At 41.7% G+C, this 15,415-nt stretch overlaps 1 pseudogene; it reads right to left on the reverse strand.

Annotated features, from left to right (window-relative positions):
* Nucleotides 1-2,580: 2,580 nt before the first annotated feature.
* LOC147882605 (uncharacterized) lies at nucleotides 2,581-3,519 on the reverse strand (annotated as a pseudogene).
* Between the last annotated feature and the right edge of the window lie 11,896 nt (nucleotides 3,520-15,415).

Genomic DNA, 15,415 nt, shown 5'->3' on the forward strand with positions numbered 1-15,415 from the left:
GCCCCCCCAAACCCTCCATTATTCCCTTGGGGAGCCAAGGTATTTTATTTACCCTTTATACTAGGGTCAAGGACATTTAATATGTGAATGTGGGATCTTATGAATACACATGGCAACCAAAGAAGTCCACAGTGCCAACACCTCTGTCGCTCAACACGACTATAATGATAGATGCTACAACACCATGAAGGACTTGGTTTAGAGGAATCAAAGAACTTCAGCTCAAAGGGGTATGTCCTTGGCTCGGCCCCACAACTTAGCTTGGAAGATGGTAGGCTTGGTCTCGGAGGTGCATGAGCTTGGCTTGCATGCAACAACAACTATTAGCTGGGCAATAAAGCACACAACCCCCCCCCCCCAAAATATATATATATATTCCCTTATGTCCTTCCACATAAGGGAGAAGGGATTACAAAGGGCCAAGAGGTATTTTACCGTTTATATTAAGGTCATGGACCTTGAATATTTACATGCAAAATCTTACATGAATACATGTGGCAACCAAAGAGGTTGACACCACCAACAATGGGCTAGTACATACGTTATGTATTTTCTAATATATATTCTAGAAAAAGCTATATACTTATTTTCTAAAATCGATACTAGACAATTTTGGGAAAATTAGGGAAGGGAGGTCAACATATATTCATTTTCTCCAACACATACAATTTTCAAACTACAAAAAGTTAGGGGAAAGAAAGCGGACTCCGTGGCACAAACATATTGGCCCCTCCAAGATGAGAGAGAGAGAGAGAGAGAGAGAGAGAGAGAGAGAGAGAGAGACTATAGTCCCAATATATACATATTTTCAAAATATAAAAACATGGGGGGGGAAAAGGAGCTAGGGAACGCCATGGCACCAACAATATGGCCCCTTTCCCTTTTTTTCAAATTTTTGTGAAACACTCACCAAAAAATGAGTATAGGAAAGTAATAACATAGTATGCTCATAAGTGTAGAAAGTTAAGGACAAACCAATCACTATCACCAACTTTAACTTTGAAAAGTCATCTAAATATGCTTATAAGTGTGGAAAGCTAAGGATAAACCAATCACTCTCACCAACTTCAAACTCTAAAAAGTTATACAATATATACGAAAGTAGTAATGTAGTATGCTCATAACTGTGGAAAGTTAGCGATAAACCAATCACTATCACCAAAATGGCCACATAATGCTAATGCACTCATGTATGTATTTGTTTCCCATGAAGTTTCTATAATAAAAGACCCTATTTCTTGTCTATCCAAGGGATGAATGCCTTCTAGGGATAGACACAAGCCAATTTTGCGCCTAATGCTATCAAACAATTGAATAATAGGACTTCCAAAAGACTTTTTGTACTATACATCCGGACTTGGTATAATTAAGCTTAGGCCCGAAAAAAATGTCTTATACATAGATTCTCTACAAGGATGCCCTATACATAGCTGTTGGGCAAAACCATAGATATCGACAGTGTACATAAAGAGCCTGCAACATTCTCTATCAATATTATGTCCCTAAACTGGGCTAAGAAAAACTACGTTCAGTTACCTGGATTCCCACCACCTCGTACACGTTTCCCTTAGTTTGTCAAATCCCCGGGGGATTCATAGGGGGAAACTTATGATATCACGTGAGTGTACAATAGGGGGTTTTTTTGAAATGAGGCATAAGCTTATACATTAGGGGTGGGGGCCCTTTTTTTTTCCCCAATATTGAATTTAAGCTAGGGGGACCATGTCATATTTAAGAAGGGGGGACATAATATAGGTTACCTTGGGTAACTAGTCCAAACAAGTTTGATTTTATGTATGGTTGTAAATAGTCATAGGGAAAGTAACCTAAATTTGCTTATTGTGTAATCTAAATGCTTGAGAGAGAATGTAGATTTAAGGAAAGGGGGGGATATAATGGAATTTTGGTGGTATCTTATAAGCTTAAATAGGGGTGTTTTATCATCCTACGTGGATCTTAAATAGGGGGTTTTCTTGAAGTTCATGCACGCAGGTGACGTCCCCCTTTAATGAAGAGTGAATCCCCCGGGGTCAAATCATGCATATTCAACCGGAAAGGTTTACCTCTATCTACACTAGGACTCTAATGCAGCCAACTGCTAAAGCGATTCCAGTGAAGAGTAAGTCAACACCACATGATTCATACACCAAAGAGCATGTCTCAAACAAAGAACTAGCCCCTCCTCGCCGTCTTGATAAAATCTACCATCTCGTCAATATAAAGTAACAGAGATAAACATATTTCTACTAGCAGAATTAGAACTAACAAGATTGACGTTCTTAAGCACTCAAAGACACAAAACTATGGATAATAGAGGAGGTTGCTATAGTGCAAGTGAAGCAAAAAAGGTAGCAATCTGAAATCGGGGGGCATGGGTGGTCATGATGCTTGCATCAAAAGTCATCCTTCACTTGGATGAGTGAGCACCACAACACCCTCATTAGCTTTAAAACAAAATGCCATCTCGTTTCAGCGATGTATCAAAAGATCAATCATTAAAGGTGCTTTCTGTCAGTCATCTACTCTCAAAAGAAAAGAAACACTAAGTCTTCAAGCTTCCAACTTCAGCTATGGAAACAACTAGGCAGTGATTATGGTTGTATCCCACATAGATGGACACAGCAAAGAAACATTAAGAACCTCTTTGATGCATTTGTAACTTGATGTCCTCATCCTGGTCTGAATGGTCCATCACCAGCACCGTGTTTCCAGCAAGCATGTGGAAGCTTGGATGTCTGTCCATGGCCATGGTGCATTGGCAGTCGTAGTGCAAGACTTCATTGAAATATTTGAGCACCTTCTTCCACTTGAGATTCTCATAATTCAGCTTTACAATCTTCAAATACACTGGATTTGTCTCACACTCCCCTCTCATCAAGGTTTCCCCTAACCCGAGCATGTAAAGGGTATCTTCGTTGCATGCAGCCACAAGCTTGTTTGTGGACAATGGCTTTACATCCTTCAGTGGTACGAAAAAAACTTCAGGGTTTTGCTTTCTTGAATGCATCCACGTACAAACAGTCTCCCTCTCCATTTAAAGAACACATCGACTAACATCTACAAGGGCATGTCAGTGATGCGAGACCATGTTCCGGCTTTGAAATCATAAACTTCTGTTTCAACTCTAGCGCCGATATCCTGTCATCCATAGCCTCCCGCCACATAAAGGCATTCATTCATGATCGCCCATGCGAACTGACCCCGTGCAAAACCCATACTGGCCCCTCTCGTCCATGTGCCATCCAGGGTGTTAAGGATGTGAAGCTCAGATGATGCAAGTTTTCGCTCGTCATAGGCAAAGCCTCCTAGAATCATGACAGATGCACCGAAAGAGAAGCAGGAATGGCCTTCGAGGAAGATGGAGTCAAGGACGTGGGAGTTATGGAAGGCGATTTCTTGCTGGGATTGGGAGGCGAGATCGATATGCAAGCAGTGGAGGGTGTGCGGTTCGTTGGGGAAGACGGGGACCAAGAAGAGGGATTCCTTGGGGGCCGCATTAGCATTGGTTGTGGCAGCCATGGATGATGCTTCGAACAAGGTGCTTGTCATCTTAACGAACTTTTACAAGGATATGAAGTTAAGTTGCTTGTCATCTTAACGAACTTTCACAAGGATATGAAGTTTACCAGTTCAGTTGTATCATATCACTTATAGGGAATAGGAAAGTATTAGATCCTATTTTTAACGGCTCAAAGTATCATGATTCATCTTCTTCTTATATAACAAAGGCAAGCTCAAATCGGTTACATGAAACGGCTTCCTTGCCAGGTCGTCTAAAGCTCATTACAATAAACTTAGTCTAATTACATTAAACTGCACCCGCCAGGGCCAGCCAAGGGTTGAACTCACGCACACTCACACACACACACACACACACACACACTCCTTAACCACTAGGCTAGGATTTGCGATGTGAACAGTCGTTTGTGTCTTTCGAGCACGTGCGCGTTCGCCCTACTCGTCCCGTTACTTGGTATGGGCCAACCCATTTTGCTAACAACTTCTTTATGTCTAAGATCTGAGTCATAACAGTTTCTGCCTGAAACCTTGGAGGTCTTCCAAAAAGTGACTCAAAAGGACTGATCGATCTGTGTAGATTCTTGTAAAGCTGTGTTTTATGCTGCTAAACGAGGCATCCCAGTTTGTGTGTTGTGGATCAATGTACATTGCCAACATTAATTTGATCGCTCTATTGAGTCTCTCCGTCGACCCATTACAATCGGACCGATGCAACGGACTAGTAACTTGTTGCTTTATATTGAGCAGTTCTGTCACAATCTTCATGACTTCAGATTTGAAGTTCGTGCCCTGATCTGATAAAATGAACTTTGGATAACCAAGTTGCAAAATAACGTTATCAATGAGGAAGTTCGCGATATCTGATGCTTTTGCTGAGATCAATGGCTTTGCGATCACCCACCTTGTCACATAATCAGTCAGCACAATGATATATGTGTTTCCTAATTTTGAAATTGGAAATGGACCTGCGAATCATATGCCACTAATTCGAATGTTTCCGATGCTGAAATTGACTGAAGATCCCCACCTGGTCTTCTGGTTGGTGACTTGAACAATTGACATAGGCATGACTGCAAGTAGTTATGAACTGACAACCTAAGCTCGGGCCAGTAGAGCTTGGTTCGAATTTTTTCTAGGACTTTTACAAACCTAAATGGCCCCCAAACACATCGTCATGAAACGAAATATAGACCCTGGACCTGCTGTTGTGGGACGTAGAGTCTCGGCTGAAATGGAATTTTGTGAAAATAAAGGAGACCATCAAGTATTCTGAAATGTGGTGGACTGGTACCAGCTCTAACCTTTTCTATGGAGGAGGCAATTTTCGGGTCTTGAGATTGTAACGTGCGCATATCACTAATATACAGAAACCTGGGAGAAACGGCCGGGATTGGAAGAGGTGTGCGTGACGATGTTGGTCTATGTGAGTGTGACGACGAACTATGAACAATTTGAACGGACTGGTAGTATACTCTTGAATGAGCGTCAGCAGTTTGATTCATCTTACCAGGTCTGTAAGTGATGATGAAATCGTTGTCTTGAAGGAGCAAAATCCACCGGGCCAACCTACAATGCACCTCCTTTTTGTTGAGAAGACTAACAAGCTGTGCTACATGATCTGTTTGAAAATAAAATCTTGATCCCTGAATGTACGGGTGGAACTTTTGTAGTGCCCAGATGACTGCTAAACATTGCGTAGTTGGATTGTGCATTTGATAAAGATTTGCTAGCATAAATTATGGGACGCCATTGTCCATTTTGATCTTGTTGCATTAGTACTGTTCATAGGCATCCTTTCTTACCAGAAATGGTTTACTGAAATCAGGATAGCGTAGCAGCGCATCCTCTTTTAATGCCTCCCAAATTGCCTCAAATGATACCTGATATCCCTCTGTCCATTTGAAGTTCTTCTTTGAATGTAAGAGGTTGCGTTATAATGGAAAAGATAATGCTGGTAATTTGGGAATGAATCTTTAGCTGTATCCCGACATACCTAGAAATCGATGCAATTGTTTTACTGTTGCTGGGACAGGATAATCTTCAAGTGCGATCGGATAGTCAACAAATGGGCAAATGAAAAGCTGCCATGTGTCAATTTTGTGATCAGGTTGAGAGGATTTCGGGCATGTTCCTAATCGCCTATAGGGGATTGATGTTTCAAACCAAACTATTACATGTAGTAAGATCGGGAGCTTCGAAGCACCATCCATGGTCGGAAGAGCACTAGCGTTGGATGTTCCAGGTAGAAAAGTGCCTAGAATCCGACTTGTGGGCCGCTCATCGCTCACCGGCATGCGCTTGGAGGATTCTAAGCACTTTCCTATTCCCCCTATAAGTAGATACGAGTACTCAAACCCGTCTATGACGGGTTTGTTCCCAATTTCATAATTTTGCAAGCGTGCAATACACACCTTTGATATGACATCCTTATATTTTATATTTTATTGCGACCAAGTAATTTGTTTTTAACTTTACCATGTGGCATAGTTGTGTATGAAGAATTGATGATACGAGAAGAGATGAACATAAAAAAATAATTTTTAAAATTTTAATGTAATTATATTTAAATCTTAATATAATTTCTATAATTAAGAAAATATAGAAAATTAAAAGTTTGAATATTGTATAACTTTGTTCAAGCCATAGAAAATATAAGATATCATTTTATTTTCTTTATATTTTGAATATATTTTTGCAATATCTTGAATCAACTTTATTTTTTCTTTATGCATTTTCTTTTCCAATGGTATTCGAAATTACATTTCAACTAAAACTACAGATCAACTGAAATTATTCAAGAAGGCCTATGAGACGCGCAAAATAGCGGGGGCGTCTATAGGCGTTGCTTTAGTAGAGAAATTACGGGCGCGTCTAAAAGCTCGTCTATTTGCACGTGAATCACCGCGTCTACGTGCGCGTCTGACCTGAGAAAATACGGGCCCGTCTAACATCCCGTTTATTAGCGCATCTATTTGCACGTGTATTTGCACGTTTATTTGCGCGTTTACACTGAGAGTCAGACGCGCATTTAGACGCGTAAATAGACGCAAACCAGAGAATACAAAAAGTGAGATTTTGGTGTACATCATTGCTTTCCAAACATTGCCCATGATTACCAAAGCACATAATTTTTTGCAAGCCCACATATACAAGAATTAAGTGAGATGAGGAGAATGAGACAATATGTAAAATAGTTTTGCCAATATCAATTATGGGGCTACGGTTCTCAATCTCATCCTCAATGAGATCAACCCTTGCCAAACTATCTACTTCAAAATCCAAACAAGTGTTTAGATCTACAAATACATTCAACCCACTACTACTTGTGCCACTCATGTGCTCATCGAAATCAGCATCTCCAATGGTAGGCTCGTCCTCACGGGTAATGGCCTCAATATCTATATCTCCTATCTCATGATCATCCTCCTCTCTTGTATCACGGTCATCATCATGTCCATGGCCATGATCATCCTCCATACGCTCCATATTAGTAAATGTACTATACATCACTTTGGAACGTGGCATAATAGGTATGACATGCCACCATCTATTATTATCCACCATTGGTTGATAGAAAACCTAATTCAAACACAAATACAATCATGTTACTTTTCTTGCATCAAATATTTAAAAGCGAGTATTTTTATATGTGTGCACAGTACCTGTTCACATTGTTGCGGTAGTACTAGTGTGTCCTTCCTATTTTGCCAAAACTTTGTGGAGTCAATAGTTACAAAGCCACTTGCATGGCGTTTGATTGTTGCATTAGGGCCTCTTTCCACCACGTCCTTAAACCACTTTACATCCAAAACATACACAAAGAAGCGTCGAAAGTCAAGCATAATGATATCTTGGATTATGCCACAATAATCATCCATGGCTCCATTGGCTCCCTCAAAGCTAGCAATGACGCCGCAATCTTGTGTGTTTCTCTTATCATCAATCCGTTGTGTTCGAAAATGCTTGCCCTCACACCATATAGCATTGAACATAGTGCACTACACCAAGAAAAAATCAATTAAATAAGCAATCTAAATTATAAAAAGCTCCTAACTTATGCATAACATTCTATATACCGACCTTGCTCATGCATCCCCTAGCATACTCCCATTCTTCCATTGTGATATGCATCCCCTCGTCTTTCTCTGCTTTCTCCATTTCATCAAGTAGCCAATCCACATGAATATCCTTTGGAAGTGCTCTTAGATGCTGAGGGTATGGCACACGAGATCCGTGGTGTGTACAAAAGAGGGCCCTTTCTTCTTGTCTTCTTGCCTTTGCATCCTCATATCTTGTCACCCATCTTTTCATCACATCACTATTAAGCACGCAAAAGAGGTTGATACTATTATGCAACTCCGTGTCTATTACTTTGTTGCGTCCTTTTCCTTGAGGCACAATAGAGGTCATCCTTAGGTCTTCATCATCTCTCCATAGTCGTGGGAGAGAGCTATCCATATCAACAAGAAACTCAGAAATATATACAAGTGACTCTTGTACCAACCAACCCTCGGCCATGCTACCTTCGGGTCTTGCATTTTGTCTCACGAAACCCTTCAAGGTCTTCATGAAGCGCTCGAGGAAGAACAACCATCGTGCATGTATAGTACCGCATATAGCAATCTCATCCACTAAATGCACTATGAGATGTAGTTGGCTTGTGAGAATAGAACGTGGAAATGTCTCCTCCACTAAACAAACCGCCTCCACTGACATAACTCGAGCATTCTCAAGCGTGGTGGGATCTATTTCCTTTGAGCTCACATACCTCACAAGCTCGCCCATCTTGTGAATACAATCTTTCACGTCCTTCGATGCACTACGTGAAATGCTAGTAGGTAGTATGAACTGAACCCGCGAGGAGGTGGTTGATTAGTTGCTTATAGCTATTCACTCACAAATTTGAAAGGAAAAAGATATTATGCATATAAAATACTTACTTGGAGCATCTTGAGCCAATCATGAGATTTCAAGCCATATAATTGCTCTACACCTCTTTTCTTGCTCTTTGTAAAGGCTCCCTTCAAACACCTCATGCATCCAGTGGGAGTACGAATTGTAGTTATTGCGTGCTTCACCGTCGCCATCTCTAGCTTTGATAACATCCACGGTGCACGAGGTAAAAAAACACGCCCATTTGGTCTCTCTTGAGGCCAAGCTTCACGCATCCTCCCTGTGGTACGTAGATCCTCCCTTATGCCTACCGAATCTCGTGTCCCATTCAAATGCTCCCAAATGGTAGATGCCACATTCTTGAAGATATGCATGGGATTAAGCAGGTGATTGATCTTCAGGTGGGACCAATATGGTAAACGATAAAAGATGGAGTATCTAAACAAAATAAAGTGTTAGCGTGCAATCTTTACTTTCAACCAATATAGCCAATCTTTACTTCCAGCCAATAGTTACAAACCCTTACCGGCTCATGCCAAGTGGTGGAGGAGTCGTGGAACCGTCCCAAATTCTCATCCAATCTCCCGCAATGAGTGATTGTGGGAGGACTTCATTCCAAGGGGCAACATATCTAGGATGATCAAGTGGGAGAAATCGATGGTGATTCTCATAGATGACCTTATTCAATGCGTCTGCCCGTGAGGCAACTAGCAAAGGACCACAAACAGGACATGCATGGTAACCCGATGTAGTGAGACCTGAACAATAGATGCAATTAAGAGTGGAAGGTGGGTTTAGGGTGCCACATCCTTTGCCTATTCATAATTAAAAAACGCAATGCTTACCTGAACACTCGCCATAGCCTGGGAAGTCATGCATCGTCCACATCAAGACTGCTTTGCAGTTGAAGTCTCGTGACGAGGGAGGCCTGCTCACATCATGCACCTCGATACCTCTCCAAAGTATCTCTAGCTCATCAATCAAAGGCTCCAAATAAACATCAGGGTTTTTGACTTTATGTTTCCCTGGAATTAGAAGGGACAGCATGACATGTCCTTTCTTAATAGCCATAGAGGGTGAAAGATTGTAATTCACCAATACCTCTGGCCATACACTGTAAGACGTGCTTTTGAGACCAAACGGGTTCACACCGTCCATACCCAATCCAAGTCTCAAGCTCCTAGGTTCTTCCTTGAAGCTTGGCCATGTGTCTTCAATATGCTTCCATGCAGGAGAGTCCGCGGGAGTTCTCCACTTGCCATCAGTTGATCGATGGGAGGAATGCCATGACATGAGCTCTGTAATAGATTTGCACTTGAACATATGTTGGATGCGAGGGATTATGGGAAAATGTCGCAATACCTTACGAGGCACGTCCAAGGTTTTGAGATCTGCTCTATATCTTGCCTCTCCACAAGTAGGACACTCTCTTGCATCCTTATGTAGTCCACGAAACAAAACGCAATCGTTGACACATGCATGGATGCGCTTGTAATCTAATCCTCCAAGAGAGGTCACATGTTACCTTGCCATATCTCTTGAGGTTGGTAGTTTATTCTCCCTTGGAAGCATTTTACACAATAGCCTGCACGTGAAGACCATAAATGAGGAAAAGCATTCGAGTAATTGACCCACTAGCATAATTCACCATGTTTGTAAAATCGACTTTGAAGCTTACTTGAGTAATGCATTCAAACTTGCATTGCTCCATCCATAGATGGTTTGCAAGTTTAGTAACTCAAGGGAGGCACATAGAACAGAGAATGTGCACCCCTCAAACAGTGGAGTCGATGCTGCAGTAAAAAGATCATCCTGCTCCATGCTATTATCCCTCACTTGATGGACATATAAATCCCGCACCATATCATCAAACACCTCCTCCTCCACGGCTTCATGAGGTAATGGCGGAGGGCTACTATCACCATCACTCCATGCATCCGTAACGGTCCCTCCTAAAGATCCCACCTCATATCACCGACGCTTCGCCTCCTCACGACGGGCATAGGGTAACATATGCAGGTGTGGTACTGCATCCTGTATCAAATTAAACCGGGATCATAACTCAAACATATGAACACCCATAGGTATCTCAATCAACCTTAACTTACAAACCCTTACCCTGTTTATGGGCACATCCTATTCTCCATACTTTGAGATATGATTGATTGTAATCCTGCGTGCACGATACATGTTTCCTCGACATCGATCACACAGACATTTGATTTTTTGCTCCAACCACATTTTGCGATGGTGGATACGGAGGGATTCATCCTCACTGGAGCTACTTGTTGAAGATGGAGACATCCTATAAACAAACAACCCACCAAATTTGCTCTTCTTCAAATGTTTAATTTAAACTCTGTGTTGCATCTATCGCCGCGTCTATAGTCGCATCTAACATCGCATCTAACAGTGCGTCTAAACGCGCATCTACTCTGTGTATTTAGACGCGCCTATAGATGCGCTATTAGATGTGACTATAGACGTGCCTTTTAAACTTGCTTTTTGGTGTGCCGCTCGCTTTTCTTTTCTTCACATTACTTAAACTTCGCACGGCTTGCTTCCTTCTTTATTAGCAGATCCATAGTTTCGAAGCTTAAGAGGGAGCCTCCCATACTTACTTCCAAGCTCTCACTCAAGAGAAAGGCACCGTACCCACACTTACTTCTAAGCTTAAAGGAGAGGAGGACGAACGAGGAGAAGAAGCAACTTTGAAAAAGAAAGAAGAATCTTCCATACCTTTATCCAAGTAAGTCTTTTTGTAGTTGATCTTGTTTGGAAGTTTGCTCTCTCCAGTTTTGTGCTTTCTTGTATCCAAGAAGCGCATGATCTGGGTATCAGTGTCACGTTTTTGTGTCGGGTGCAATGTCCTTTTCTACTTTTTAGGAATCTCGTCTATCGGAGCGCGTCTATAGGCGCGTCTCAGGGCGCATCTAAAAGCACGTCTACAGGCGCGTCTAACCGCACGTTTGGCTTGTTGCAGACACACATAGACACGTCTATAGACGCTCTGTTAGATGCTCTGTTAGACACGTCTATAGATGCGTAAATCAGGCGTGTCTATAGACGCGCTCTGACAGTAAGCCTCTCTTTTCTTCCCCTTTCTTCTCAGCTCATCAGTAATAGATTGTTTTTCTTTTTTCCAGTTCAACATGTGGCCAGGAAGCGCTTCTAGCTCACCTGATCCCCGGGAATCTATTTGGAAGGACTTATATAACCTTTTAGGGCACCCTCCTAGTCCTGCGGAGTTATACGCGTATATGATGGGTACTCTAAACACTCCCCAAGAGTCGGCACTACAGACTCCAACCCACCCCACACCGCCTGAGATCACCCCAGCGGAGTCAGCACAGCCGTCTTATGCCCCTTCTTATGCCCCTTCCCGCGTACCGTCTTATGCCCCTTCCCCCATGCCGTCTTATGTCCCTTCTGCCATCCCGTCTTATGCCCCTTCCCCCATGCCGTCAAGAGGTCCTTCTGTCTCGGCGAGCCGTCGACGTACTCCTGTGCCATCGACGAGACTCAGTTCTCCAGCTACGAGTGGTCAGCGTAGTCCCGTGCAGTCCCCAGCTACGAGTGGCCAGCGTACGAGCTCGACACGATAGGGTAGCAGGCGTAGTAGTAGGGAGAACAGTGGGGGATGCATGGCACAGTGCTTTGGGCCATGTGGCGATGAGGAGGATGATGATTCAGATGATTTAGATGTGCCTCTGGGTGATGGTATGATTTATTATGACATCACTCAGACAGGAGGCATCTTGATGGATGCGTGGGGGAAGGACATCATGGCCTTCATGCGCTCTGTAATTGCTAACAATTACAGAGATTGCTTTATCCACTACAAAGACCACCCAAAGAGGTTGGCTGATGAGACCCTTGCTACTGTTCACTCTAGGTATCCTAACCCCCCCAATCGCCAGTTCACAGATAAATGGGGGAAGTCAAAGATTGTTACGATACTTAGTAATAAAAGATCTTCGCTTAACAGGCAGGCACTAGTGGAGCTTGCCAGGCTTGAGGCAGGTCAACCACCAAGGGGCCCGCCCCACACCGCTCACAAGCGTGAGTGGAAGAAGGCAATGAAGTCAGCGAGGGAGGACCCCAGTCTGCAGCACGTGGAGGCATGGAGGATCCAGATGGAGGAATATGGAAGCGCGCATTTTGGAGCAGGGGGTGTTGAATCATGGGAGGCCCAATTTGTAAGTATCGATCTCAAATTATATTGCTTATGTAGTTTATTAGGAGGTTGGTTGTTTCTTTGTACTAATCCCTCCACAAAGTGTGTCGCAGTCATGCAGCTTGAGATCGTGGGCGGATACCCTACTCTAGTGGAGACAGCCTACCACCACCACCATCGCAGAGGAGATACATGGAGGCACTTCTATGATGACGGGTTGATTACTGAGGAGCAGTATACCCGAGCTACTGGAGCGGCCCCCCAGGTATTTGAAAGTAATTAAATAATGCTAAAATTATAAGTAAAGATTTGATTTTTCATACATTGATATATGTTGTCCCTTGTTTACAGGCCCATGCACAAGACGATGAGGAAGACGAGGAAGGAGGTACAGAAGGGAGCGCAGAAGGGAGCGTGGAAGGCAACGAGGATTAGTCATAGAAGTAGTGCTAGCTACTCTTTTTTGTACTTAAAGCCACTGGCTTGGCTTCGTGCCTCTTGTATATAGACTCCTCTTATTTTTTGTACTTGAAGCCACATGACATGGCTTAGCTTCCTTATTTTTTGTACTTGAAGCCACATGACATGGCTTAGCTTTGTGATATGTATATACAAGCACTTTTTGAGCTTTCAATTTTATTGCGTTTTGGAGTTGTAATATTTTATTTGGAATTGTAATTAAAATGTGGTTGGCTGTAAGAATTGAATTACACAATGTGGATATGGGATTCTTGTAACTATATAGCATACACAACATACACAGTATTTTGTAAAAAAAAATTTTTTTTTTTTAAGCGCGTCTATCAGTGCGTTTAAAAACGTGTTTATATTCGCATCTGTCTGTTCGACTTGCATCTATATGTGCGTCTATAAACGCGTTTATAAGCGCGTCTATTTATGCGTCTAACTGTGCATCTATACGCGCGTAAGTCTGATATATAGACGCGCAATTAGACGTGGGTCTCCATACGCGCAAATAGACGCACCCGTAAGTTTTTTATTTAGTTCATGAAACGCGTCTGTGCGCGCGTCTATGGGTGCTTTGTCTTGTTGTGCATCAATCTTGTTCTCAATTGATTCATCTTTAGCATAAGGTCACTTGACTAAAGGAGACATTGGCTTGTCTTTCTCTCCTCACAATGCTGCCTTTTAGCAAGTCTTTACCTCTACTTTGGTCCCACTTTAGCCAATAGAAGTACAACATACACATACTGCATTATGAGATAATCTAGAAGTGTTTATGTGTGTTATTTTCAGACTTGTTCTTGACTATTCAAGCATGGGTATGTAGTAATCAACTTCAAAAGCTTCATCATAGCATCTTAGCTTAGCCATAGATGATTGCACGTTTGCAATAGAGAAAACCGCTTTGTTTTCACTACCATGCAATACCTCCCCTTTCTAAACTGAAGCATCATCACACGACACTGTAGTTGAGAGTTGACTGAATTATCATCACACGACACCATAGTTAAGCAACTCTCTAATCAAAGAGCTGAGAGTAGACTTATAGCTGTGTCCAATGGATTGAAGAATTGAATTTGTGAGAGCTTTGAAAGAATGTGGTTGTTGGCTTCGAGATGGAATAATCAATTATCCGATTCAACCTTGCCTGCACACCTTCCTTTAACATCTCTTCCTCTAGATAATGGATTTTGCTCCCATTCCCCTCCCCTTCCAACCATCACATCCATCCCTGCATTGCTTGCTTTCCTCTCAAATGCCTACCGTCCCCATCACCTCCCTCTACAACGTGTTCCCTTCCCTCCCCATGTCTCTCATGATCTTGCTCCCATTGCTTGCTACCTCCCTCCAATTGCATTGCCTTCTCCCATCAACCCATCCATTTCACATCCCTCTCTAATTGCTCAAGCATCCCCATGTCTCGCTTGAATTGTAGTTCATTTTGTGAGTTTTTACGGAGCTTCATCACACAAGGAACTTTGAGACGTTCTCTGTATAGGAAAAGAAGAGAATTCTCTATATCATTTACTAGTTTGAAATGAACATAACTAGTAAGTGTGCAAACTAGAGAAAATGGAACACTTCCTAGTTACCTTATCTAGGGAATCAATCAAAAAATTTTCTATGCAAGTCAATGCAGGGAATCATTAGAGAATTTCACCATATAGGAAAATTTTCCTAGATAGTGAAATTCATTAGTAATTCCCTACATAGTCTAACTAGGAAATGTTCCATTTTCCCTAGTTTGCACAGTTCCTAGTTATAGTCTATAGTAAATGATATAGAGAATCCTATTTTCTTTGTAAGACAAACTAGGAAATGCCCCATTTTTCATAGTTTGCAAACTTCCTGGTTATGAACTAGTAAATAATATTGAGAATCTTCTATTTCCCTATATAGGGAGAATGCGAAATAAGTGATTTTGTCTAAGTTATATCATTTAAGAAATGAAGCACTCATGTTTCACATTTTTGTATGTAGCAATTTGAACTTTTAAAGTACCTAGAGCAATAAGCAATTGTTACTATAATTACCTTAACTCACATTATCTACTCTAAGATTCAACAAAGCCATCAAAAAGATTATGGAGTTCTCTTTAATATTTCTACAAATAATAAGAAGGTAAAAAGTCCAGTTGTTATTACAATATTTAAAAGAAAAAGCAAAAAACTTCTACTATAAGAAATATAAGACAACTAAAGAGAGCTAAAAGAGCAACATCTTTGAAGACTTATTTGAGTCAAGCTAAATGTCATATCAAAATTTCTATATCTTCTAAACTAAGCACATCAGATTTTTCCATGAATCTAACTTTTTGACTTTCAATAAGCCAATGCACAATGTCCCGTATCATAATGTTAA

Source organism: Dipteris shenzhenensis, chromosome 29, assembly GCF_047967505.1.
Source record: "Dipteris shenzhenensis isolate YYH24624 ecotype China chromosome 29, Dip_SZ_1.0, whole genome shotgun sequence".
Classification (NCBI taxonomy): Eukaryota; Viridiplantae; Streptophyta; class Polypodiopsida; order Gleicheniales; family Dipteridaceae; genus Dipteris; species Dipteris shenzhenensis.